This window comes from Limulus polyphemus, unplaced genomic scaffold (assembly GCF_000517525.1).
Source record: "Limulus polyphemus unplaced genomic scaffold, Limulus_polyphemus-2.1.2 Scaffold4575, whole genome shotgun sequence".
Classification (NCBI taxonomy): domain Eukaryota; kingdom Metazoa; phylum Arthropoda; class Merostomata; order Xiphosura; family Limulidae; genus Limulus; species Limulus polyphemus.
This window is the reverse complement of record NW_013670185.1, coordinates 39,418-63,342: the sequence shown is the minus strand read 5'-3', so window position 1 is coordinate 63,342 and position 23,925 is coordinate 39,418. Positions and strand designations below refer to the sequence as shown.

Genomic DNA, 23,925 nt, shown 5'->3' with positions numbered 1-23,925 from the left:
GCGAAATTCAAAAACAAACAAACACTCACCCCAGTTAGAAAAAAAAGATACTAAATTAAAACGTAAAAATCTTTATTATGACTTAAACATACATCAAACTACAACTAGAATGAATAATAATAACTAATGACTTTTTTGTTCTTGAATTTGTTGATAATACTCATTCACCCTGATTTTGATCTCATCAACCCCTGGGTGAAGCATTCACCCAGTTGAGAAGCACTGTTCTACGGTACAATTCTGTGTGATGGATATTAATCTGAAGGTTTAAGACTTTGCTTGGAAAGTGCTGGACAGGTAGTGAATGTTATTTTACTGAAATATGTTCTAAAGTGAACTGAGAGTGGGTTGGAACAACATTTTAAATGTGTGATGATATTAATCTGAAGGTTTAAGACTTTGCTTGGAAAGTGCTGGACAGGTAGTGAATGTTATTTTACTGAAATATGTTCTAAAGTGAACTGAGAGTGGGTTGGAACAACATTTTAAATGTGTGATGATATTAATCTGAAGGTTTAAGACTTTGCTTGGAAAGTGCTGGACAGGTAGTGAATGTTATTTTACTGAAATATGTTCTAAGGTGAATGGGGGAGTGGTTTGGAACTGTATTTTAAATATCGGCGATGTTACTGTTAAGTTGTATTTTGCATTCAACTAGATATGCACAAAAATACTTGAATTATCGTATAATAATTAAGACTTCTAAGAATGAAGTGTGTATATTGAAGGTTACGAAAATAAGTTTACAACCAAACATAGTTGTAGAATAATAATAAAGAAGTCTCCTGGTGACTCAGAATTGGGGGTTTGTACCCGCGGCGGACACAGCGCACACACACACCATGTGCATCTTTCCACTAAAACAAACAAATAATAAGGAAAAGCAAATAATAAAAATTTCCAGGTAAAATGAAATGATAAGGGGGAAAAGATGATAAAAGAAATTATAATTACAATAAAGAAATAAGAGAGTAAATGTATTAAAAATGTTACATTTGTGTAATTGGAAATGACTACATCTTTGGGCTTTGACTTTTGGCTTGGCATAGCCTAGTGGTTAGGGCGCTCGACTCGCAATTTGCGGGTCGCAGGTTCAAATCTCCGTCACACCAAACACACTCATCCTTTCAATCGTAGGGAAGTTATAATGTGACGGTCAATCCCACTATTTGTTGGTAAAAGAGTAGCCCAAGAGTTGGCGGGGGGTGGTAATGACTAGCTGCCTTCCCTCTAGTCTTACACTGCTAAATTAGGGACGAAATTCAAAAAACAAACAAAGAAACAAAACAAGATTGTGAAACATTGTTCATTGAAGACAGGTATCGCAGAAGAGCTGCTTGCTGATTCATGTATGATCTGACAGCGTATCTGTCTTCTGGTAACTCTTAACTCGCTCTGAAAAAGTGAAAACTAATTTTCGTAAATAACAAGATCTACATTTACTTATATAATACAATTACCATAATTTCCTATACCTTCGCCATTCGTGATATTTCTTTCTTTTTATGCATTATCCGTGATTAATCTCTCTTTTGTCAGCTCTAGTTTGGTTTGAGATAATTATGCGCTAATCGATCGTAGTACACAGTATTCCTCACATTGAGGATAAAGTTGTCAGTATCTGATCCAACACAGAACAATTCTTTGAGGTGTTCATGAGTGAGGCTCATTCTCTTCATTGATCAGTACTTCTGAAAGTCTGAGTAAACAAAAAGGTGTCGGTGTGATTTCTTCAGATGATATGAAATCTGCTGTAAATGTAAAACTGTCATTTTCTGATCGTTACGGTTTGTTTGTTTGTAGTTAAGCACAGAGCTACACATTGGGCTATCTGTACTCTGCTCACCGCGAGTATCGAAACCCGGTTTCTAGCAGTGTAAGTAAGTTCACAGACATCCCGCTGTGCCACTGGGGGACCATCGTTAGGTATTTCCTAATTTTGATTGGACTTAAACCAATGATTGTCAAACTATTTCGTCTGCACACCACTTCGGCGAGGCTACCTACCGGTCCTACCCCACCCACTATCGCGTGCAACCATAAAAAACAACAACAAAAAACATCTGGATCAATAATAAGAATGGCGCTGCTTTTGATGTGACTTGCATTTTGGACCAGTCCGCAGACCACAGTTTGAGAACCACTAATTTTAAACTGCATTGATAATAGCTAGATTTAAGCTCTCTTTTTCGGATTGAATTTTGATAACTCGTAATAACTAGGTAAAGGGTATTTTTAAGTAAAATGTGACGTCAGACTGTCCGTTTCGAGTAAGTAATAGTGATAAAGACAAATATAGCACAAATCTGGAATTTTCCAGGGCTTCGGTGCTACTACCCAACTTTGTACACGCATGCGTACGTGACAATACTCATTCATTTCTTACATCACTTCCTGTTATACGGGGCTACGTTTACTTGTAAACTTGTGCAAGTGTTCAACTGTTTTGTGTTATACGGGGCTACGTTCATCTGTAAACTTTTACAAGTGTTCAGTTATTTTGATTGGAATTTAATTATCATTTTTTTACTTCTCGTTACCCCTCGCTTTACCGCATTACAATTTACATATTTGTAATGTCGTGTCCGGTTTGGTAAAGGTCGTTTCCAGCTTATATCTCTTCGTAAAAAGTCAGTTTAATATTGAAAGTACGATTCACTTACTAGTGATGAATAGGAACATGAAAAATTAACCCTGTTCTCGTGATGGAACTACCATTCTAATGCTTGTACTGTCACGATTGCGTGGAAGTTAAGGAAAGGAAAACAAAACAATACTACACAATATGCCAGAATGTATTCACGACATTTTGGTGCAAGCAGATTTTAAAGTTAAAATCACGATGTGTTAATAATAATAATAATAATAATAAAAGAAGATAATTGTAGAATAAATAAATAAAAACTGCTGTGGTTAGAAATGAATAATTTCTGTCTAATTTATCAATTGATATAAATATATGGATGTAAAGCTAAAGATGGCAAAAATATGTTAGAGGTGAATAACGGGTAAAAATGGTAGGGATATGGATAAAGAGGAGAGAGTGAAAACGGTCAAATATGGCAAGAGCGTTAAAAATGGAACTACAAATTTTTGTAATGTGTAACCATGGTAATAGAGCAAGCTGAAAGAGGGAGGGGGAGAAAAAGTAGAAACCGGTTTTAAATTGCCAGAAAATAGAAATAATAAAAGGAAAATATTGACGGAAAGTAGATTTAAAAAGAATGGAGGAAGAGAAGAAGTTAAAAAACTGACCACATCGCTTGACCAATTGGAATTACCTTTAACCACAGATTTACCGGCAGGGAGTCTCCTTTTAAACTTTTTGACCACCACATCGCTTGACCAATTAGAATTACCTTTAACCACAGATTTACCGGCGGGGGCTCTCCTTTTAAACTTTTTGACCACCACATCACTTGACCAATTGGAAGTACCTTTAACCACAGATTAACCGGCCGGGGGCCATCCTTTTAAACTTTTTTTTTTCTAAACTGTTTATGACAAATTACCTGTGTGTCTGTGACTTTATTGGTTACATGATCTCTTATGATATAAGTCGCACAGAACATTTAAATAAAAATACTATCAGTATTGGAGTTAACACAACTAATTACTGCTGGAGTTTTGAATGTATTTTATATAGAAAATATGTTTGTTCGCCCACTTTTTGTTTCCGTAGACTAGCCCCCCCAGTGGCACAGCGGTATGTCTGCGGACTTACAACGCTAGAATCCTGGTTTCGATACCCGTGGTGGACAGAGCACAGATAGCCCATTGTGTAGCTTTGTGCTTAATTACAAACAAACAAACAATCCGTAGACTAAGTGTTGTAGCAGGTAATAATTGCATCGATAGTGTAAGAGTATATAAAATTAAATTATTTAGAAATTTGCCGTCAATCAGATTATTAAGCATGTAGGTAAAATTATTGTTTGCTCTCCATGAAATTTTTATGATATCAGCACCAGGGGACGCTGTTTTAATACGTGAGATGTTGGCAACGTAACTTTTTCATGCTTTTTAAATACGTAAAAAATCAAAATAAAAAAACATGGAAGGCGACACTACTGGAAGCTAGTATTCATGTGTTTGTATAATTTATACGCTATTTCTCTATTGTATTTTTTCATTAACTTACTGCTTAGAATGTTTAGGTGGTTAGGGCGCTCGACTCGCAATCTGCAGGTCGCGGGTTCGAATCCCCGTCACACCAAAACATGCTTACCCGGTGTCCGGACTAGGAGGTGTGAGAAACACCATATGCAACTACTACTTTTTAAATGTATTTTTACTAGGAGTTTATTACAGAGGTTCTTTTGCATTGTTACTTAATACATGTATTTAGGACTAACATAAATCTCCTAAGCACTGTCCGAATTTAGAGAGTTATTATTAGGATTTCGGCCGAAAATACCATTAGTAGCAAAAGTATCCAATTCATGAAATAATGAGTTCCAATCTTTATATGTAAGAACATAAGAACCCAATAAGTTATGCTCATTAATAGTTTGATTTTTAGTTTTGGTAGCTTTGTTCTGATCGGGGCCCCTGGTGGTCCATCTGTAAAGCATGAGGGCTTAATGCTAAAAATCGGGTTTTGATACCCGCTATGGGCATAGCACAGAGACCATTGTGTAGCCTTGTGCTTAACAACGCAAACAAGCAAAAAAATGAGCTGCTGATTGGTTTCGGTTTTTAACAAAATGAACTTCTCACTGGTTTCTGTTTCGGTTTTTAACACTTGAACAGCTTTGATGGTATGATATCGTCAAAAACGTCCACCCCACCAGGAAGTAACTGTTTGTTTTTGATAGATGCTTTGGATTTATAAGACAAAATCAGCTAGTCCAAAGCACCCGCCGTCCATTCCTGGCCTACTCTTGCCTTATTTGACTATTTGACCGACATTATTATTTATAGCGTATCCACGGCTCCAAAATGAGGAGCATGATTTTGCGACAATGGGATGCGAACCATGGACCCTCTGATCCAAAGCCTAACCCATAGGTAACAATGACGGAATTACAGAGAAAGGTTAACCACATTTGAAGTGATCACCAAATCAACAAGTCTTGAGAGTGAATGGGAATATTGTCTTTGCGTGGTGCTTAGCGATGAAGTAGCCTTGCATTCCCAGAGTAGGACATAGAGCCTACACCTAACTTCACTAATGACTTATCGACCTTTGAAATTGCAGGCCGTGTTGAACGTTTTCCCTCTTCATTTGTTTCAGTGTAGTGTATAACAATAAATTTAAGTACGATATACCGCTTTTACAAACATTCAAGTGGAACAAGCAAAATGACGACTCTTTTGTGCAATACAGCTGACAAAGCGACAGAGCAGTTAGAGATTAATACTTTCAGACTACAGAAGAGACACTTGACTTAATTACGAGTTCTTGTGGATGTTACAAAAGCCTCTTACAAACACAAAACCACGTAGAAGTAGGAAATGATTCTAAAGATTATTATTAGGCCTAAGAGGGTATTTAACCCTCAAATTATCGACATGTTTTTATACATCCATCGTCGGTGGTCTCCTGATACTGCATCATATTCAATATTTTTATGTTTTTGTCTGTCGCAGGGCTCTGTGTAAAGAACAGACCAGAATAAGTGGATGAAATCATTCTTTTTTTTTTTTCTGTGTAAAATACATAGGGGCTCTCAGCAACAATAGGTGGCATTAATTGTAATATTGGTGGTAGTTTTCTCAACGCGTTTTCGTGTGACCCGTATGTTATTAGGGACTTTGTAACCAACAAAATCATGGACCCACAAGTCATTTGGTGCCTCGGTATATTAGAGAAATGTTTAAAAGCTCGTGATGTCCATATGGACTGGTATTGATACAGTTATATCTTTGTCTAATGAGCAGCAACCCTTGAAACTGGAAGTAGAGACATTAATTTACACATGGTATCCAATATCTATAAACGTGCACACAGCTTTTAAAAAAGAGGTCAAACATCTCTTAGACTTTAAACATTCCAAAACTTGATGAGGTTTTAAATGTCGTGTTGACAAAATCTTGATATACAGTATGCCAGCAAACCTGCTGTCATTCGTTGAGAACATTGTAGTAACAAGATATTTGATCTACGTGATCCGAATATTTTAACCTAACTGTTCGATAGTGAAGTTATTTTACGTAGTTTCGTTCAGACTGGAAAAAAAAATGTCGAAACAATTATACGAGAATTGAAAAGAGCATTGAATTTCATTTTTAAAGGTATTTAATTACTGACGCTACGATTATCTGGATTTTGTGAATTTACAGCATAGACTGTGACTGGTGTATCATTACCTAACTTTATTCGTTTGAAATGCAACAAAAAAGTGATTAAAGATTTTTACTAGGCTATGGCGGATCCAAGTGAATAGAGCATTTTTTTAAGACTGTGGAGGATCGGGGCGAATGAAGCGTTTCTTGTAGTTTGGAGGATCGGGGCGAATAGAGCGTTTCTTGTAGTTTGGAGGATCGGGGCGAATAGAGCGTTTCTTGTACTTGGGAGGATCGGGGCGAATGGAGCGTTTCTTATAGTTTGGAGTATCGGGGCGAATGGAGCGTTTATTGTAGATTGGAGGATTGGGGCGAATAGAGCGTTTCTTGTACTTTGAAGTATCGGGGCGAATGGAACGTTTCTTGTAGTTTGGAGTATCGGGGCGAATAGAGCGTTTCTTGTACTGTGGAGGATCATGGCGAATATAACGTTTCGTAAAAATGTGAAGGAACGGGGACGAAAGTAAGCTTTGTGTGTAAATATGTAGCAACTTTGATTACGAGCATAACTAGAGTATCATGCTACTACGTTAGATAAGTGATGCAAGCTCAAGTTAAGAAGTAAGAAAAGTCCTTTGAATTTGAGGTTGGATCTGTTATTTTGTCCTCAGATTGTTAAGTCATACACACACACCCGTCATTATTAATATATCTTAGTGACAGCTCGTATCTCTGAGAAACGTATCGAATGAAATTAAACTATTCTGAATACTATCGAGATAACATCAACCTGCTATCTAGGCAACTATTAAAAGGGAGTTGCGCATCATCTGCTGTGTCTGCGTTCTAATGTGACACTATTCGTTGTAAATGAAAGTAGCCCAAGAGTTGGCGGTGGGTGGTGTTGACTAGCTTCCCTCCAATATACTTTAAAATCGGGGATAGCTAGTGCAGATAGTCCTCGAATAATTTTGCGCGAAAATTCAACATGCAAAGAAAACCATCAGCTGCTCTGATTGTAATCAGGAGCCAACATCCCACGTTTACCATAAGAAACTTACAACAACTTGTACTTCTGAATTATGTTCACTCTGATAACAACATAGAAATTGTAACACTGTCGATTAGAAGTGATTAAAACCTACAACTTTGAATACTGCCCTTAGTTATTGACCACATCCCCCAACCCTGGACACTGTCCACTCTAGAATGTGACCACAACACGTAGCTCTAGACACTGTCCACTCTAGAATGTGACGACCTGTTATTTTAATTGCTAATAGGGAAAAGAGACAAGTTACTACCTTGATTACTATTGGGAGATAACCTACTTGCTACTCGAATCGTCATCAGGAGGAAATGACATCTTAATTTTACCCTGTAGTTGTTATTTTTCTGTTTTCCTTTTTTCGATTTATTTCTTACATCATCAAAATCTTGGTCCCCATTTTTATCGCAACTGCTGTTAATTGCTCCATGTGTTTGTAGTTAACTCCAGATATCACGTCTGGTTCTTTGCTTCCTAACTTTCTTCCCGTGAACTGTTACGGAGTAAACACTCTTGATCTTTGGTGACGTCAAACTACGTACAGCATGTACTTTCAGAACCATATGGTCTTTCTAGTGCCTGATAACTGAGACAGATGATGGAAGATAAGAGTAGCTGAAGACGCTGCTATCAGTGACTAGAGAGACCGCAGAGAATACTGTTCTTTGATGGTCTGTTAAACTCGATAACTCTAGTTTATTTTTAGATACCTGGATGTCTTGTTTGTAACATCATGGCCTTATGCTAACTACCATAAATTATCCTATTACTTACAAATACAGCTAATCTAAAACTTAACGGTTTTACTGACGGGTAGCAAGAAATAGCTAAAGGAATAAGCATCCTCTATTTACCGAGTTTGAACATTTTGGCCCTTGTCCATAAAATTCGTGATGGCTGAATTTTCTGCCAAAATTGAAATGATGAGACTGCAGGTCAGGCAGTGGCGTAGCTGTTCTAATTTTGTATTCTTTGAGAACGATTTAACATTTTGAATGTGTGCTTGCCGAAAAGAAACTTTATATGATATTAAAAAGATCAGATAGCATTTATTGAAGGCTCTAAAAAGAGTGGAATGTTTATTCTTGTGGGCGATTGTCCTGTTCACAGATCTTACGATCAGTGTATCACGAGGTCAGACGGGTTGTATTTCGAAACTGGAGTTCCTTGGAAAATCGATTCAACAAGTTGACAGTAGTCGCAGGGAAAACTAAACTGTAAGAAATAATAATTTCTTTAATAGGTTAGAACATTCTTGATGACGTTTATTTAAGGACAGTTTTATTCAACTTTCTTGGATTTTTGATATATAAACTTTTGAATTTTTGTATTATATATTTTTACACATCAAACACGCTCGTCCTTTCAGACGTGGGGGGAGTTATAAGGGTACGGTCAATCCCACTATTCATTGGTAAAAGAGTCTTTCACTGCTAAATTAGGGACTGCTAGCGCAAATGACCCTTGTGTAGCTTTGCGTGACATTCAAAACAAACCAAGACAATCGTCAGCTTCATTGAGTTGGCGCTGCTCATAATTTCTCTTGCAGCTGGAAAATTCTAAGGTGAGTAGTTCCGTTAAAAGATTTATTATAATTATGTGAATGAACATTTTGGAAGAAGAGTGATAAATGATTGATCGATACGATGACAGTTTTAAATATCTTGGAGCTTTACGTGGTCAGCGTTCAAAGTTCCTCGCTGATTCTGGGGTTCTCGTAAATGTGCTTGGTGTATATATATCGCCAGACAATATTAGATTAATACAATAGTGATGGGGCTCAATTAATGCAATACTAGCAACTGAAAACCACCTGAAAGATAATTTTCACGCAATAAAAATGTTTCTTATTGTGATTGAAATATGACTGATTTTATCAGTAAAGCTAACATTGATGGAAAAAGGAGTTCAATGAAAAACGGGTATAATATATTGTCTATAGATGTTAAGCATATATTTTTCACCAGACGTTGATCCGCTTTATAATATCGAATACTAAATAAATTGGGCGAAATTTCATAACATTATTCTCATACCTAAATTAATATATATATATGTTGTATCCTAGCCGGTCTGAAGAACTCTGGAGTGAGCGAAACGCGAAAAGTGTGATTGAAATATTATTTTTATACACTCTTCTAATTTTTGAAAATAGATAAGGCACTAGATATAGAATTTAGTGTTTTAAAGATATAAGCCTAATACTAATGTTTGATGAACAATATGATTTAATTGTGTACAATATATACTTCTGTTTTGAGGTAACCAGACTTCCCAAGTTGTTATCAGTTTTTACACTTCTTAGCATCAAATCCTGCTGCTATAATCACTGTCAGGAGGAAGTGACAATCTGCTGCTGTCACCACTGTCAGGAGGAAGTGGCAATCTGCTGCTGTCACCACTGTCAGGAGGAATGGCAATCTGCTACTGTCACCACTTCCAGGAGGAAGTGGCAATCTGCTGCTGTCACCACTGTCAGGAGGAAGTGGCAATCTGCTGCTGTCACCACTTCCAGGAGGAAGTGGCAATCTGCTGCTGTCACCACTGTCAGGAGGAAATGGCAATCTGCTGCTGTCACCGCTTCCAGGAGGAAGTGGCAATCTGCTGCTGTCACCGCTTCCAGGAGGATGTGGAAAATGTTGCTGTCACCACTGTCAGGAGGATTGGACCCTTAAGGTTTTTAAGTTGCTTCCAAACCTACAAAGAACATTTTGTAGCTGATTAGACGGTTGTTCTTTCTCCTTAAGTTTCTTATACTTTGTCTCTCTGTTTCTATATTTAATCAGTTTTGAGAAACTTTCAGTGATACAGTTTTGAACATAATTCTGTACTGTCGGAGCTGATAATGTACGTTTGCTGACAAAGATTTATACGCACATTACATATTTATGTTTTCGCTTGGAAAGTTTTAAATTATACATATTACACATTTTGGTAATGGAAATATAATTAAGTTAAACAGCGTTTGCATGTTCCGTGATTGTGTGACAGTAAAGAATACATTTTGTTTGTATATTTTGTTACTTGAGCCTTCACATGTTTTTAATTATTATTATTATCATTTTACAAATTGGGTTTGTATTGAGCAACTGTGTTTTGTATAACTGGTTACTTTAAATGGTTAGTTAGCATTGTGTCTCAACCACACAGTGTAGTCGTCTGTTCCTCCAAACTTGCTTGTCACAACAAGGTTGGTTAAGGTCACTCGAGGTTAGGAATCTGTAGCCGCCTGGAGGCACTCATGGTAATCAGAGAATGTCAGCTGCCCTGAGCACCTTGTAAACATTTCTTTATTGTGTAATTTATTAGGTCCTGTCTAACATAAACCTCTCCTTAGTCGTATCATTTGGATTCCTTTTATTCAAATCGTGTAGAATTTCGAACATTGATTGATTAGCTGACTAGATCGATTTGGGTAATTTTATTGGATGATCAAGGATGGGACTTTTTGTGATGTTGAATCAAAGTGATAAATGAACGAGTCTTTATACAAGTTCTATTCGTTAGTCTCACCGATAAAAGGAACGGAAGAACGTAATTTGACTATTCTGTCGACAAGAAGAATTCGTTCCTTTTCTTTTGTGGCAGAAATTTCTTTAGTTGTGCTACTGTACAATATTTCTTAACTGGTCCGATTAAAACTTAGCAAAGATTTGTGCAACTGGCATTTTGTTGCAAATACAAATCATATACACACTTGGCCATTAAGGTGCCCCATATTGAGAATGTTCGAAATATTCAAGTGGTTTCGACTTTTTTTTTTATTGTGTGCGCATGCGCATGCTTTTTGCGAGTGAGTCAGCTGCAGTTCACTACACCTTATTTAGTGGAGTTTAAATAAAGTTGTAACGTCAGCATTGACGACCTAGATCGTGCACATACGTAACCCACTTTTCTTGACGTCATATCGAGACAGAATTACTATATGGTTGCCTGTTTTAAATCTTGCCTGCTTGTTCATTGATTTAGGCTGTTCTGACATTTCATACTCTGAGAAACTCGCATATGGTAATTATGCCCACTTTTGATCGTTCGTTGTTAATTTTATTTTCTCTTTAGCGATATCACAAAGGGTTTTCTATTGGTTCAGTCTTGTAGTTATACCACACTCCATTACTCATAGTTTTATCGAGCTTAATAAAGATTTGTGTTTTCGTACTGTCGTCAAATTGTATAATCACATGTAATTTTCTAGTTCTTTAACTGTAAACTTGTGTTTACATATAACCATTTGGTCTCTACCTAGTTACTTTACATAGTAAGATGCTATTTCGAGTGTATTATTTATATCGTGCAGCAGTAATTATTCTTAACATGCATGATAGATACTTTTTTTCAGTGTTTGTTTTCCGAGTTCATATGTATGTAAAATTTACTTGTTCTAGAACTAACTTGTTCCTACCTGTGGCAGTTTTTTTTTTTGTTGTCAAGGCTACATATTACTCATGATTGACTTTCTCACTTGATCACTAGATGGAGCAACAATCTCAAATCTTGCCTACAGCACACCACAAATTGTGTTTGGTTTGTTTCGCAGTTCCTAGGCTTCAGATATTATTACTGTTTCCGTAATTGTTTACTCGTGTATATTTTACTGCTTAAGTTGATTGACCTGAATACTACATGGAGCTTACCTTCTCAAGTTTCACCTGGATGCTAGTTCTCAGGTATATTAATATACCTGATTTCAACTTTTATAACAGTATTCAGGTTCAGTATTATTTTTTACAATGAATAGAACTGTGTTCTAATCCTTAACTGTATTTTGATTGTCTTCAGTTTGGCTTACATAAAGAGTTAATCTACAGGTTTCATTTTTATCTGGGCTGGTCGTGGCCCAGTGGTTAACATCTTCAGACTGTGAATTCCATGGGTCATGGTTCGCTGCAACCCCCCCAAAAAACAATAAAAAACAAACACAAAAAAACGCGCTCCGCACTTTGGGGGCCGCGGATATGACAATGACAGTAAAAATATCACTATTTGGTCACACTAGTTCAAGAGTTGGCGGTGGGTGCTGTTTACTATCTGCTTTCCTTCTCTCATTTCAAAGTTAGGTTATGCGCAACTAGTCCATGTGTTGCTTTGCTTGGAAATTCTAATACAAAAAAAAAAATCTCTTATCTAAAACTATCGTACAATTACCAGAGTTCATACAAGTTTGTCTTTCTACGAGTTTGGTTGTTTTTCATAAATTATAACTTCAGTAAGAAGTTCAGCTTATCTTAATGACTGTAGAGGTTGAGTAGAATGTAGTGGAAACAGCAATAGTCTCTAGATAAAAAAAAGAAGAAAAAGAAATTGACTCAACGGAAGTAGTTTCCGCTAGGGGAGCTAGAGACTGTGCAGTGTAAGATAACCGAGCAAAACATCTGTCGATCATCTTATGCCTCCTGGTGGGACAACGGTAAGTTTACGGACTTACAACAGACAAACAAAGACAAACGATAATCCTAGAGATCCAATTTCACAGCCTCGTTAAGGAGGATCATCTTAATTTTATAATACGGGTTTTAATCCAAAACGGAACGCCTAACACCCAAAACATTAACCCGTTAACCACCATACGCCAATAAATATTTAATCAAGAAAACCTGTATGTTCGTGCGTGCGTGTGTTGAAATAATAGGGCTTACTTATTGTTTTTATTGGCATAGCGGCTCACAGTATGGCTCCGAGTTTGTTTTGTTTTTTTTAAGTACAAACTTTTAGCCCATAGCCCCATCTCTTGACCGATTTGAGATCTAATTACAGCCGCAGCTATTGAGAGCTCCCTCTTGTTTACCTGAATTAGCGGTACAAGTGGATGGCATACGTTATATTTAGATACACTTCAAAACAGCTTGTTTATCGGTCAAGTTTTACATCAGTTGTAGCAATAATCGTTTTACGTTTCTGAATGCAGGAAGCAAACATCAGGTTAAAAATACGTTTTGAACGCCAAAAGCTGGCGGAGAATTAGAAACCAATAGGCTTGATCTTTGTGAAGTCACGTCAATTGCAGGTTTTTGTTTACAAATTCATTTTCGTTTGTCCATTTGTCTCTAGCTGCCTTCCCTCTAGTCTTACACTGCTAAATTAGGGACGGCTAGCGCAGATAGCCCTCGTGTAGCTTTGTGCGAAATTCAAAACAAACAAACCATTTGTCTCTAACAAGAGGCCTTTCGTACATTACCATAAATCGTCAGTTGAGTTGAACAGTGAGATATATATATATATATATACAGTATAATGCTTTTAAGCGGACAGTTTATGGGGAATGTTAAAAAAATGCAATTAACGTGGTTTTTATCGCAGGTTAGAAATAGTTTTAAGAATCCAGAATAGCTTAAAGGTCACTTCAGAATTAACCTCTTATTCATAAAAATATGCGTCGCCTCAGAATCCCGTTAATATTAATAATATTGGATAAAATATTTAGTTACAAAATCACTGTATAATAATAATGTTGGCCTGATAGCAGTGAAAAATCATTAGATGTATAGTTAATAAAAGTAGGGCTTATTATTATAACTGTATGTTGCCTCTTACTATTTGTGGGATGCGATGCTTGGTAATAAAAACATTTGATAATACACTCTACCAGTAATCATACACATTGGGAAAACATTGTATTTTTTAAATTAGCCTTATTCAGTCCTCAAATTATTTTTATACCGTTCGCAATTGGAGGAGCCCTCATACTGCGTCATTCTAAATAGTTTTTATATTTTTATGTTACACCAGTCATTTTAAAGTACTCATCAAGACAACTGGGTGAAGTCCCTCGTTCTCTAGTTTAAATACACAGTGGTCAAACGTGGGATTCGTTACATTTTTTCTTAGCTCTCATTTATTGTGTGTGTGACTTGTGTAACCAACAAAGTGATTGATGGTCTGACAAGCAATTTGGGGTTATAAATAGTTTACAAAAATGGGCTTAAAAATATGGGGGAGGGGGCTTATTGACTCCATCGGTAATTCTAAACCCCCCCCCCCTCTTTTCCTCACTTTTCGTTATAGCTGGTACTATTGTTTCTGGCCTTTGGAAGTTTTTTTTTCCAGTGCATATTGATAACTTGACGTAATTTTTTTCTTACTTTAACAACCTGACACATTATTGACCAACTGGCGCTTATACCCACATAACAGGGTTTCGTGTAAACCTACATAAGGGCTGTATGCGGAAAGCAGTTCCTAATTTTGAACTGATCGACTGTAGGGGAAGGCAGTTAGTCAACAGCTCCCATCACCAACTCTTGAGATACTCATTCTATTATACTGTCACATTTATAACGCACTCACGGTTTTAAAGTGTGGAGTGCGTTTTTGGGGCAACCGGGCACAAACCACGAACCTCCGGATTCACATTCCAAGCAACATAACTACTATGTTACGTCCAGCCCTGAAAAGTTTAAAGTAGAATTCGTGACCAAAAGCTTGTGCCTTTGTAAATATTTTATAAAAAAAAACTAATATAATTAATATAAAGTTAACTGTAGAGAAATATATAGCAGGTTAGAAAGTGTTGTAACGATAAATGTTGTTGATTTTGATAAACAAACACAACAACAACAAAAAAGACTATGATTCAGGCAAGGAGAGCTTTATGTTCTAGTAAGTGTTTAGAAAAATCCTTAATTCCGCTAACCATACTTTTCACAGAAACCCTCAACAGCCGAAATGGGATAATCATTCCAACTCTGTAATACGTAACCTTGGGTGAAAGTTAAAGTCGAAAACAACGGTACTGGTGGTGTTTACGACTGAGAAGAAACTGATTCGTACGCTATGTACTGGCGTAGTTAGGACTAACATCTATTGTTCGCAAGCCTAATTGTAGACAAACATCAACAACGAAGGTTGGGAATTAGGAATGTTGATTGTATGATGATAGTGATGGTAATTTTTTTTTTAACGAATAATTTAAAATGCAAGATAGCTAAGTTGATTGTTGTGTGAAACATTCTAATATGTTGACTTGCTATTGTTTAGATTTCTATAATATGAGAATTCAAGGTGATTTTTACAAATCAAAATCACTGTGGTGTTTTAAGTTTGGTGCTGGATTAGCTGACTAGTTGCTTGTTATAAGACGCAATACACGTGAAGCTATGCGGAAAATGCTCTTAGAGGCAGTAACAGATCAGCCGGCCCCACCCTACACTCTGCCGTCGTGTTGAAGTGGACAAGTCCACAGGGAAAAAAATGTAGTTCCTGTAGCTGCGACTCATATTTGCTGGAAGATGGCGCCACTTCTCAGCTCCTAGCGACGGCATAGATGTTTTTTTTTCCCCTTTCAAAACCTATGATTTTATCTTAAATAAAAGTTAGATAGTAATGTGGTATACAAGGTGTTTGTATTGAGAACGTGGGAGTAGCTGATATTGTATAGGTCAAATATTTTTAGATATGGCGGCTGATGTAGCTGTGATATTCGCACCAACCGAAGCTTCATCTCGTCGACTAGAAATCGAAGTGCATTACAAAGCTTCTAGTGGGGGGGATCCGAAAAATACTCACCCACATTCTGTTTCTTTCCCTTAATATTTACAAGTACGACAGAAATATAGGAATTTTATTCAAGTTATTTTGATTTGTCACAATTATATTTTAGTATTCTCGAAACGTTCTGATCAAATGATTGTGTGAACTTGAATGGGCATGGTCGTCTGTGACGTTCGCGCCTAGATACCCGGATGCAGGGTGGATGTTCGTTGCTGCAATTGGCAAATAATTATTCAGTTTAAGATAAACATAATTTCGATATTTGAACATGTACAGAAGAAATTGCATTTATTTTCAAGCTTCTAGATATCAGTGTTATTAATTCGTATACAATGACCTTCAGTAATTATACAAATTCGACATCAGTGACTCCTGTGTACCACGACTTGCAGCTTCACTAATAATCATTTTGCTGTTGACTTAATAATTTGCGAATCTTGGGGATCTGGTGACTTGTTATTGTTATATAATAGTGTATATTAGTATCGGAAGCTTTTTTTTTCATGATGAAAGTAAATGATTTACTTTCCGACCGTGAGCTGCGTAATAAGAGTAACGGTGAAATCCCACTATATGATTAAAGTAGCTTACGAGTTGACGGTGGGTGTTGTTGACTAGCTGCCTTCCTTGTAGTCTGTTACTACAAAATTAGAGACTGCTACCGGAGATAGCTCTCTTGTAGCTTTTTGCGAGATTCAACAAATAACCGAGTACGAGCCGAACTTTTTGACAAAGAACCGAGTACGAGCCGAACTTTTTGACAAAGAACCGAGTACGAGCCGAACTTTTTCTAAATTTCACTGGTAGGATTTCACTAGCTGTAAGTTACCTAAACTCTCAAAACAGTGGTGTATGATAATTCATTACACAATTTTGATATGATGAAAAAGTTTGTCTGAAAGTATGAAAGCATGTTAATTCGAATATATTATTGAAAAAGAAAAAAAAAAACTCATCCCTCTTTCTCCCCTTTCGTGGTGCCTCCTGACGGCCCCAGTAGCTCAATAGTAAGTCTGAAGGCTTATAACGCTATAAACCAGGTTTTGATGCCCGTTGTGGGCACAACACAGATGCCCCTTGTGTAGCTTTGCGCTTAAAAACAAAAAATAAAACAAGCCTTCTGACTTTTTCAACGATAAAATCTAACTCTGTGTTCTTATCTTTTTACCATCTTTCCGAGCTACATTTAGGTAAGAAATTTAAATGTCCACCAAGGCACGAGAACCTATTCAGTACTTAAATCCCATATCAGCTTGTTCTGTTTGTTGTGTTTACATATCTTAAATCCCATGTAAGCTTGTTCTGTTTGTTGTGTTTACATATCTTAAATCCCATATCAGCTTGTTCTGTTTGTTGTGTTTACATATCTTAAATCCCATATCAGCTTGTTCTGTTTGTTGTGTTTACATATCTTAAATCCCATATCAGCTTGTTCTGTTTGTTGTGTTTACATATCTTAAATCCCATATCAGCTTGTTCTGTTTGTTGTGTTTACATATCTTAAATCCCATATCAGCTTGTTCTGTTTGTTGTGTTTACATATCTTAAATCCCATGTAAGTTTGTTCTGTTTATTTTGTTTACATATCTTAAATCCCATATCAGCTTGTTCTGTTTGTTGTGTTCACATATCTTAAATCCCATGTAAGCTTGTTCTGTTTGTTGTGTTCACATATCTTAAATCCCATATCAGCTTGTTCTGTTTGTTGTGTTTACATATCTTAAATCCCATGTAAGTTTGTTCTGTTTATTTTGTTTACATATCTTAAATCCCATATCAGCTTGTTCCGTTTGTTGTGTTTACATATCTTAAATCCCATATCAGCTTGTTCTGTTTGTTGAGTTCACATATCTTAAATCCCATATCAGCTTGTTCTGTTTGTTGAGTTCACATATCTTAAATCCCATGTAAGCTTGTTCTGTTTGTTGTGTTTACATATCTCAAATCCCATGTAAGCTTGTTCTGTTTGTTGTGTTCACATATCTTAAATCCCATATCAGCTTGTTCTGTTTGTTGTGTTTACATATCTTAAATCCCATGTAAGCTTGTTCTGTTTGTTGTGTTTACATATCTTAAATCCCATGTAAGCGTGTTCTGTTTTTGTGTTCACATATCTTAAATCCCATGTAAGCTTGTTCTGTTTGTTGTGTTCACATATCTTAAATCCCATATCAGCTTGTTCTGTTTCTTGTGTTCACATATCTTAAATCCCATATCAGCTTGTTCTGTTTCTTGTGTTCACATATCTTAAATCACATTACTACTGCAGTGTAGATAAGGTTTCGGGATTTGGTATATTACACCCATTACTACTGCAGTGTAGATAAGGTTTCAGGATTTGGTATATTACACCCATTACTCCTGCAGTGTAGATAAGGTTTATGTCTAATTCTATTAAGAACTCGTGAATGAAAGTCAACGAGTGTTAAAACTTATCAACCACACTCCATCTGACATATCCATTGTTGACGAAGATTTTAACCCAATACTAGGACTCATCAGGGCGGCTGGGAGACGACAGACGTGTGTGTTTGTACAACAGCTGTTAGGTTGCGAATCACACTTAATCAAATGAACTGTAATTATTATTGTATTTAAGTTATTTATTAATCAGTCTTTTTGTTGGTAATAACACAACGGTTTTATTATTATTATTTAACATTTTTTCATTTGTATTTATTATTATGATTATTGTGTTATTTGAATTTAATTTTCCAATCATTCGCGAGAAAGGGTGAACGTGGCTGTTGACTGCATGACAACTTGCTACTGCTACAATTAGGTTATCAGATGGGCTATCTGCTATACCTACCACGTGTATCGAAACCCGTTTTTTAGCGTTATAAGCCTTCAGAATTTCCGCCGAGACACTGGGGGACGACGATCTGTCACCAACGTCTCCTTGCTAAAGTGAGCTTTTGAATGTTCTCGATACCTACAGGTATTTGGTGTGTACTAATTTATCGTCTCATTAGCTCGTATTATAACAGAAGGCGGGTCGCGGGTTCGAATCCCCGTCGCAACAAACATGGGGGTGTTATAATGTGACGGTTAATCCCACTATTCGTTGGTAAAAGACTAGTCCAAGAGTTGGCGGTGGGTGGTGATTACTAGCTGCCTTCTCTCTAGTCTTACACCCCTAAATTAGGGACGGCTATCGCAGATAGCCCTCGTGTAGTTTTGCGCGAAATTCATAACAAACCAATCATAACAGAAATTTATTTCAAAATCGGGTTACCAATCACAATGGGTTTACAGTATAACTCATAAAGAAAATTAAAGCAATTTATTTTCTTGGTGATTTACATTAAAAAGAAAACGAGCCATGTAATTAAGGTTATCATATTAGTAGAATAATTTCTATGCAAATTTACAGGACAAATTATCTGGGATTACAGATTATTCAAAGCATCCAGATACCGTAAAGACCAAGTACCTTTTTTCTTTGTATTACCATTTTTAAAAATAGATGGCGCTACACGTGTTGACAAGTCAGGGTTGAGTATGCATTTCGGAACTGTATATGATGTATGGGTGAAAAACGTGTTGAGTTGTTCATGCTACTGAACAAAAAAACTTTTTTGACATCTATGTTATTGTAATTAATCTCAGAATCATAACTACTGATCATCATTGTTCTCATTTAAAGCATCAACTTCATATCTCTAGTGGAGATAGTGGAAATTATAGGTAATTAATCTATGATTTTACTTATATATATACTTGTCACTAGGGAGCAGCACCGTCCGACCTTCCTTTGCTGTGTTTATCTTAAATTATTTAACATTTACTATTCAGAAATTTTTGGCCATTCAAACAATTTCACCCAGTTTCTTTTAACCATTACAAATAAGGTAAATTAGCAAATCAAGTTTTGACCAGTCATGATTTGGTTAAATTTGTTCATTTACTTGGTACCATCTAGAGCCAAGCATGGTCTTGTGGTTTGTTTGGCAAACTGCATATTATTAATCCAAGGTTCAAGTCATGATATTGCTAAAAACGCTTAACACTTGCATGCGTTTGTTTGTTTTGAATTTCGTGCAAAGCTACACGAGGGCTATCTGCGCTAGCCGTCCCTTATTTAGCAGTGTAAGACTAGAGGGAAGGCAGCTAGTCATCACCACCCACCGCCAACACTTGGGCTAGTATTTTACCAATGAAAAGTGAGATTAACCGTCACATTATAAAGCTGAAATGGCGAGCATGTTTGATGCGACGGGGATTCGAATCCGCGACCCTCAGAATGCGAATCGAGCGCCCTAACCACCTGGCCATGCTGCGCTCCACTTCCATCTGAGGGTGTGTGTTATAACTATAACATTCAATCCCGCTGTTTGATTAAGTGTAACCGAATAATAAGAAAGCGGGTGCTGCTGACTGCTGCTGCTGCCATCCATTTGGTTCGCAGTTTTAAATTCGTGTTGACAACACCTAAACTGCAGGTTCTTTGACCAGGCTGTGTATTCTTCAGGTTGAAAATGCCAATGGACAATATAAATATTTACGTAAGATATGTTTTCACGTTCAAAGAAACTAAGTTTAAACATGTGAAAAGCCACTTATGCCAAGTCTTATTTTTTAGAGTTATGTAAGAAGGCAAGAATAAATTGAGTTAAAGTTTGGTTAGCTAACACTAGATGGCAGCACAATACGGCTTAGATATTTAACAAAGAAACAAACAACAATAACAAAAAAAAAGGCTTAAAGATTGTTTCTCAGCATCCAAATTTATTTGGGGTATTTGCACAAATCTATTCAAGAGCCATCTGCGCTAGCTGGTCCCCTATTTTGAATATTTAGAATAGGAGGAAGTCATTTAGTCAACAACACCCACCGTTAACTCTTTGACTACACTTGTCTGATACTACAATGGATTTTATCCGTTTATTGATTTTATTCTCATAACGCAAACATGGCCCTAAAGTGTAGAGCGCAGTTTTTTGTTTTCTGCAACGAGACAGGACTATGGATCTGCAGGTCCATAGTCCAGCATGCCAACCATTGGGCTTTATTCAACCTCATCATTCAAATCTTAGTAACTTTCAAGTTATGGTAAGAGTATGGATTTATTAGCCGTCAAAATATATAATAATGGGTCTTTTATTATGTTAAAGATAAATCCAAAAGGTTAAAATTTGGGACAAAAAAAACTGTTGGAATATAATTATTAAACTGCAAGTATTTTGTTTATTTGATCACTGAAATTAAGTAATATAATTTCATATAATTTGATCATTCTTTTTTATGTTTTATTAGGTGAAACGTTGAAAAAAGGAATGGTGGTTTCTAAACAAAGAAGAAATATACGACTCGATGATACAGGTAGAGTAATAATAATATCATTACAAGAGTAACAACATACTTGTAAGAGCAATACTAGTCTTTACAGAGGGTGGTTTACAATCTCTAGTAACGATCTACAGCATATTCTGTTTTATTTGTTTTGTAATTAAGCACAAAGCTACACAATGTGCTATCTGTGCTCTGCCCACCACGAGTATCGAAACCCGGTTTCTAGCGTTGTAAGTCCGCAGACATACCGCTGTGCCACTGGGGGCGCATATTTTGTTATCTGACCATCCTCGTGGCCTATGAATACGCACATTAAAAGTCCAAGCCCTCTTGTTGTAAATTCAGTTGAACTGTGGCGATTTGTAAGTGCAGATGGTGCCTAAAATTCTCTTTTTAGAGGAGAGTTAAATTGCCGAATTTTCCACTCGATATTTTTTAACTCTTTGCTTTTGCGTCTAAGGTGCGAAATGTTAACGTTTCGAAAAAAAAGGATATTTGTAATGATGAAGCGTATTGTTATAGCAAGGGAAAGTGTGATTTCACCACGAATAAAATGGATACTCCACGACCGGCTGCAAGTTGCACACCAGGGGTAGTGAATAAAGTTAACTTGTTACCAGAAATATCGCGAGAACACAGCAATCCATTGCGGCTAAAGTAAGAACCTCTCTTGGAATTGTAAATAAGGCAATTCACAGAGATATTTGCCTAGAAAAGCGACACGAACTGTCTACAGGCTTCTTCCAAAGCACATAGGCAAATGAAAGATAATACGCATAAAACTTTGAGGAATATCTGGCATGTGACATATGAAAGTATGCCATTATATTGGACAAAACTTGTGTCTACTTGAGTGTCTGGAAAAGTCCTGGTAGTTTATTATTGTCCTGCTGATGATATAACATTTCAGAAATCACACAGAGAATGTCGTGGAAGTTTTTCTAAGAGATTTATGGTTGTAGGTTACAGTTATAATGGCATTAAACACCAAGAGATTGAATGAAATTCAGACATGAGTCTGTATAATGTTAGGCTAACGTATTAACATTACTATACCCCCCAAGAATTAGCATCCTTATGTGGATTGGCTTCCAATAAAGTGTAACTCCATCAAGATAAATCATCCAGCCAAACGTCTAGCCCAGAATTCTAGCTCCTCTAAACGATGTAATTCACGAATAAAAATTTATATTATACCTTTTAGAGACATCTCTTACGAGCATCTGTGCCTTTACCTTAGAAGTCCATGAACAGTTATGGACGTTGGAAAGCATGTAAAGATAAGAGAGAGCTGACATTCTTCATGTCCGTTGTTACTTGGTTCGTTTTCAAGCACTACAGCATTAACTTATAAGCAGAATGTAAACCTTGGTAGAGAGTGCATGGATAAAATAGCCCCCAAAGAATTAAAGAGCACGTCGACTTCTCCGTTCTCTGGGGGGGGGGGGGGAGAAGAGGACGACGAAAAGTCTACGGATTTACAATGCTAAAATCCTGGGTTCGTTTCCCCGCGGTGAACACAACAGATAGCCCCGTATGGCTTTGCTCTACAAACGAGTCCTACTTTAAACATATCATTGGTATGATCTTGTTTCCCATACGTAAATTGGACAGAACTGCATTTGACTTCCGGTGTTAATTAAAATTTATATAACGAAGCGTATTTAATATTTTCACAGTTATATTATCCAATGTAGGCATAGCAAATATCAAAAAGAGTAAAAACTTAGAAATCATGACTGACGGAACTTCTTTATAATTTTAATGGGTGTGTTCCAATAATACGATACAGATAACAAAGTTCATAGAAAGTTAATTTATAATTAGAGGGCGCTGATAGAAGAAGAACATATTTAATTGTTAAGACATTACTATTAAACCTTTAGAGAATTGTATATATTTATTATAATAAAATATCACCAGAGGGCATTACCAGTTCAGGACCTTTGCGCATAGAATATGCAATTATTTTGAGCTGTTAATCAGACTTTTCTGAAAGTTTATGGTTGAGTATAATGTCATATAAAGTTAAATTGCAAATGGTTAGAAGATGTTATCTAACAAGTTGCCATGGTTCTATAGCAGTGGTAGCTAAAAAAATTAGCTCACAGCTGATTGGTCACTACAAGTAATTATGTGGTTTATCTTAATACATTACGTTTGGCTGGTATTACCTTTGGCACAAAGTTATTTTACCGCCAAAAATACATTACGTTTGGCTGGTATTACCTTTGCCACAAAGTTATTTTACCACCAAAAATGCATTACGTTTGGCTGGTATTACCTTTGCCACAAAGTTATTTTACCACCAAAAATACATTACGTTTGGCTGGTATTACCTTTCCCACAAAGTTATTTTACCGCCAAAAATACACTACGTTTGACTGGTATTACCTTTGGCACAAAGTTATTTTACCACCAAAAATACATTACGTTTGGCTGGTATTACCTTTCCCACAAAGTTATTTTACCACCAAAAATACATTACGTTTAGTTGGTATTACCTTTCCCACAAAGTTATTTTACCGCCAAAAATACATTACGTTTGGCTGGTATTACCTTTCCCACAAAGTTATTTTACCACCAAAAATACACTACGTTTGACTGGTATTACTTTTGTCACAAAGTTATTTTACCGCCAAAAATACACTACGTTTGACTGGTATTACCTTTGGCACAAAGTTATTTTACCACCAAAAATACATTACGTTTGGCTGGTATTACCTTTGCCACAAAGTTATTTTACCACCAAAAATACATTACGTTTAGTTGGTATTACCTTTCCCACAAAGTTATTTTACCGCCAAAAATACATTACGTTTGGCTGGTATTACCTTTCCCACAAAGTTATTTTACCGCCAAAAATA

General features: G+C 36.5%; 1 long non-coding RNA gene across 1 annotated transcript in view; it reads left to right on the top strand.

The window, feature by feature from the left end:
* The window catches only part of LOC111088849, a 34,419-nt gene that overhangs the window by 4,601 nt on the left and 5,893 nt on the right, over nt 1–23,925 (top strand). Inside the window, exon 2 of the long non-coding RNA XR_002613241.1 lies at nt 21,023–21,088. This is a non-coding gene — a long non-coding RNA (uncharacterized LOC111088849). The remainder of the gene's footprint in view (nt 1–21,022; nt 21,089–23,925) is intronic.